Here is a 6,076-nt window from a genome sequence, read left to right as displayed (position 1 = left end):
TAAAATGTGATGGAGGTGAGGAAAACTGTTTTCTTCGACGAGATAACTTTACGAAATTTGGATCAGACAACGCAACAATATTCGAAAAAATGTTCTAGATCGGAGCCCTATAGCATGTAGCAGCCATTCAATCTGAACTATCATAATAAAGATCTTGTATGGAAACTTTTTCTAGCTTTGGTACAACCGAAGTTAATGTAATTTCTTGTTTTTACAAAATACTAGCTGATTCAGCAAACGTTGTATTGCCATAAACGTTAGTTTTAGAAAATATTTTTAAAAATAACTAACACTATAAGTGCATGGGGGATGTAATTATAATTGAAAGAGGAATGAAATTAAATATATATTAAATTCCAATTATTGATAGCTACCTATATGCACATGGAAAAAGGTTCATAATTCGACTATTATCTAATTATTTGATGGTTTGACTAACTTTTGACAAATTTGGTTTTATACGGTCGGTAAGTACGGAAAGGAGGAAAGTCGGTGACTGTCTGAAGCATCAAGTTTAAATGATGCGGTGACATACCCGGCATATCCAATGAATTCCAAACCTCAATTGGATAATTGACAGCTTCGTTGGCATCGAAAACAGCATCGATAGATTTGTATGATATCAAGTCCCCTGGCAACAACTGTTTTATCTTTGAAATGAATCCATTATCGTTCACATTTTTTGCTGCCAAAATCAATCTTTCTGCCAGCCAATCTGATATTTTGTGTGTACATTTGTGATTTGATAATTGTGCAGAAATTTTATGCATCCAGTATTTTCATGTACATGCTAGTTTTCCATTGCCAATATCTAACAATTGTTTTGAGAAACTTTCGGCAGATGGATATTGAAGCATATAAACGCCGATTTTCACTCTCAGATGTATTTTTCCAACATTACACCACAGTCGCAATTGTTTAAAGCAAGCGTTGATTTCATCAGCATATGTTGAACGTGGAATAACGGTAAGTGCCCGTCTGAAATCATCTGAAAAGAGTAACATAGTGCCGTCGAATAGTGTCGTTGTTTTTTATATCTTTGGATATCCTATCCAATGCCTCCATCGAATATGTGTGTGCCATAGTAGTTCCTGTTTCACCTGGTACATCCAAAAAAAAGAGAATCTCCTTCGTACTGCTAAAACTACAAGCATAATGCGGTCGTAAATTGTTTTTTGTTGTTTATAATTTATTACATTGCGAGATACACTCGCATCGACAGTATCATACTGCAGTTTACGATTTATATCTGTGTTGATTAAATCAGATACACTTCGATTTGGTGAGCTAAAAAATTACTAATTAGAAAATTCGCAACATCAATGCTTCATTGTACATTGCGTCTCTGAATGATATATGTACTTAGATCGTTGTCCATACAATATATCATCAATCATCGAATCTTTGTGATTATCCCACAACATTTGTGATCGGGCTAGGAAACATGTCGTCGGTACTGTAGCAAATAATAGACGAATTTGTTGTGCCATATAATGCTGCTTTAGCAAGCCTACTGTCCCAATGATTGTCATCTCTTAGCAAGCTTACGCTGCAGTTACACTATCAAGAACTTTCTTTCAGTTGATCACACAAACTACATGTCAAAATTGATTTAAATTGATAGCCGTGACGTAGGCTGCAAGCAACTTGATAATCAATAATAGTTTCAAGATACCGTTGTCATGGAAACCGCTTAAAATTCTTGATAATTTTGCACGAAATTAATAATATAATGAATTGATATACGTATATATTGATATCAATCCATGAATACAAAGAAATATTCTTATTCCCGACAATTGCATGTCATTTGCTTGCAAAACTATGTGATCAGCTATTAAAACTTGATCGTTATCTGGCCACTCGACTTGAATGAGAAAATTGATATTAAGACGGCTTTCAAATTCAAAAAGTGAGAGTGTGGTATTAGAAAAGTTTGAATGTATTGCAACTTAAAAGCAATTTCTTGATCGTGTAACGTCCGGGTTATTGCAAGGCATGCATCTTTATTCGTTGGATACTGTTGTCCATTTACTTTATGTATATCTTGAAATGATAATGGTCTGGCAACATTAATCATTGTATAAGCATACAAGTAACCTAAGAATCAGCTGTTTTTCTATGTGTGTGAAACAGCCGTGATCACCTGATCGAATCTGCCTTTTTTGACACAGAGATGTAAATAAAAGGAATGTAGTTTAACAACTTGTTTGTGAACATGCATTTGTAATGGACAATATTAATGAAAACTTTCAAGAATATTTTCGAAACAAAAGATTATTATATATTTATTGCTTTTCCTCACCACCTCTGAGGTTGCAATATAGGCGCGTTACCGATCTTTTTTGGGTGTTCGGTTCCCCAGGAGGCCTAAATCGCCCATTTAAGTTCTATACAATCTACTTTTCATAACAATTATAACTCGAAAAGATATATACATAAAATCAGGTTCATAAATATTAATTACATTAACAATATAAGTTGAAATATTCAACTTGATTTGAACAAAAACGAAAATAAATATTATATATAAAAATCAGGTAAAATTCAATTGTATTCATGAACAAATATTATAAAAGTGAAAGCAATCTACTTGCATTAATTAAAAAAAAATATATATATATATAATTTATATATACATATATAAAAATTAGGTACAATTCAGGAACAATAACAATAATCAAAACAATTTACTAAGTAATATATAATATTTACAAAATATTCTAAATCACTGTTACACCATAATATATTTGATAAAATTGGAAAAATTTAATAATATTTCAATACAAAAAATAATAATTTAAATAATGCTATGTAAATTTAATCTTAAGGAATTAAAACAACCAGTAAATATTTGAGTATGTAATAAAAACATTCTTAAAGTTATAAATTTTAAAACATAACACGGCAACACACTATAGCAGATTTGTGTCATTTGGACATTTTAGTAGTAGAATATTGGTTAGCAACCCGTACCAAGTGTGACTTTAGTATTACAATATAAGTAAGCAACCTGTACCAAGGAGACAGTTTTGCGTGTGTATTAGTGAAAATCTTAGGATTGGTTACATGTAGATTTAAACAATGACATTAACCAACAACAGTCGCAGATAAAACCACTCAGCAGGGATAATGGGATGCCCAACTCTTTCTAGTGTGAGAGCGCCTCAAAATCAGCGTTTTTTCTAACATGTTCTATTGTAGCCAGATCGGACAAAATAATAATTTTGGGAATTTAAATTAAAATATCCATCATTTATTAAGATTAAATATTATTATACATGTATCCGTTAAACATATGCAGAAACTTTTTATATTCTTTTTTTTTGTGATTTTGTGACAATTCATTTTTGAAGTTTCAATACGTAATCAAAAGAATAAATGTATTAGCTCTCAATTAATAAATGTTTTTAAAAATTTTCAATTGAAAATCAATACCACTAAGCATGACATCACAAAATATATCATCACATACATTTGATTTCGTGTTTTCTTTCATTCCAATTTCTGTTAGTGATCTTCAACAGCAGCACAAATCTGTCTGTTTACATATTTTTCTGTAGGATTTTAATCTGGCCAACTCTCTTTTGCAATTGCTAAACGTCAGACCTACTGAACTTTGACAGTTGCTTGAGTTCAGTAGGTTTTGACGTTTATCAGTTGCACTTTCATTTCCAGTGAGAGACGAGTTGGGCATCTCTTTATCTCTGGCACTCAGTTTGTCCTGATTTGACGGAAGGGATAATGGGATGCCCAACTCTTTCCAGTGTGAGAGGGCCTCAAAATTATCGTTTTTTATAACATTTTCTATTGTAGCCAGATCGGACAAAATAATTTTTGGGAATTTAAATTAAAATACCCAACATTTATTAAAATTAAATATTGCTATACATGTATCCGTTAAATATATGCAGCAACTATTTAAACCCTTTTTTGTGATTTTGTATTATATTAAAACAATTGATTTTTGAACTTTTAATACTAAATCAAAAAAATATATGTATTAACTCTCAATTAATAAATGGTTTTTATAATTTTTAATCGAAAATTAAAACCACTAAGCATGGCATTACAAAAGATTTCATTAAATACAATGCATTTCATTTTCACATTTTATTCCATTTTTATTGTGTTCCAATTTTTGTTAGTGATCTTCAATAGCAACAACAAGTCTCTCTGTTGACATATTTTTCAGTAGGTTTTCAATCTGGCCGTCCCTCTTTTTCCAATTGCTAAACGAAAGACCTCCTGAACTTTGACAGTTGCCTGAGTTCAGGAGGTTTTGACGTTTAGCTATTGCGCTCTCATTTCCAGGGAGAGATGAGCTGGGCATATCTTTATCTCTGTTTGAAGGCATGTATATACACGACTCATATATTATAGTACGATCAAGCGTTGTTTCGTTCGTGAAAAATACGCGTTGACCATTTTTGAAATGCAAAACTAAAAGGATAATAGTGAATATGGTACCACCCAATAGTCAATGTCTGTGTTATCGATATTTTCAGCAGTAAGAAATAATGCTAAATTCACTAAGAGAATAAACTTAATTTGAGACTTAAACAGAAGAATAAAAATGATACGTATAATAGTCACTGCTACGGTGGAGACATTAATAAAACTAAAAAATAAATAAATGTATGAAAACTCGATTGAGAATTGACAACGGAAGACGCCTGAGGAGATGACTGATTGATTGATAGAAGTATACATGAAAATTATACAATTACAATTATTATATTCCATTGCCATCTTGCGGATCTGTGGATGGAACGGATTAATATAAAATTTTCGACTAAAAATCAGAGGTTGATCGTATAAGGATAAAATTTAGAATTGTATGTATTTTTCAATGCTGAATCATGAAAAAATATAAACAAAAAAATTTGTTCAAAAAATAAAATTAAAATAATGTTTGAAGTAAACCACCCCATATTAAAGTAAATCAAATATAGATAATATCATAAAATGTTTGCAAAAAGAGGTCATTGTTATAAAAAAAATAATAAACTTATCGAACAAAAATAATTTAGGTTATTGTATATATGCATGCAGCACTTGCGGTCTGTTGCTTACATTTTTTAAATTTTAATTGAGGAAGTCAATATATTTTTTGTTATTGTTCAATCTACTTGGAATATCATGCGACCCCGTATTCCTTAATTCACACAAAAACTTGTTTTCTGAATAAATATATGTTTGAGTTCTTCTAGACTTGGAGGAGGCATAGGGGGATCCTCTTATTTATTTTGGCCCTCAACATCAGCCCCATCCAATATATCTCCAAAAAACATATTTATGTTTTTAATTGCTTTGCCCAGATGCCAACTGCTGCAGGTTGATTTTAACTGATACGCAATTGCGTCTGAAATGGCAGATGACTTCACTATATGCAGTTCTTTTTGAGGCCATGAAAACCGAACTCTTGTATTTGATGTTATAAGTCAGCAAAGCGCCTTGTGGCCACTACAAATTTGCTCATGCGTTAAATTTTTATTCCCATCAGCTCGGTGGGATATCTGAAAGTGTGAGCTCTCAAGTGCCTAAGGCTTGTCCTCGCACGCGGGACAACCAAAAAGGAACGATAGAGCAGTGGCCTGTTAGAACTCCCACACCTAGGGAGAGGCTGGCCTTACTGAAGGCATAGAGCTCACTGGATCCTTTACGATCGATCATGAGCCAAAAGGATCTTGTGACAGCGCATGAACCGAGCCCAGCTATCCAGCAGTAGAGTACACGACCCATTCCCATTATACTGATTGTGGGGTTAGTGTGTCTTTCCTTGCTCATGAGCTTTATAGTTACCTCCGATTTCGCTGTGGCCTGGCACTCATACTAAAGTTATCACAAAGTGACTCGATGCCATAGATAACGAGGTTAGGGACCAGCCCCGAACGATCAATGTAATGAATGCTATGGTCAGGGTTTTTGATGTCATCCGGTTCTGATTATCGCACATTTTCTTTTGCGGTTAGTTAGTGTTACTTCGGCCTTTCGTCAGTAGAAAGAAATAGAATATAGTTTTCAATGAGCGTTTTCTGTAAATCTGACCAATAGAAGCAATGACCTGCAGTTT

Source organism: Bactrocera oleae, chromosome X, assembly GCF_042242935.1.
Source record: "Bactrocera oleae isolate idBacOlea1 chromosome X, idBacOlea1, whole genome shotgun sequence".
In the NCBI taxonomy this organism is placed as follows: Eukaryota; Metazoa; Arthropoda; class Insecta; order Diptera; family Tephritidae; genus Bactrocera; species Bactrocera oleae.
The sequence above is the reverse complement of the archived record's forward strand: the minus strand, read 5'-3'. Positions refer to the sequence as shown.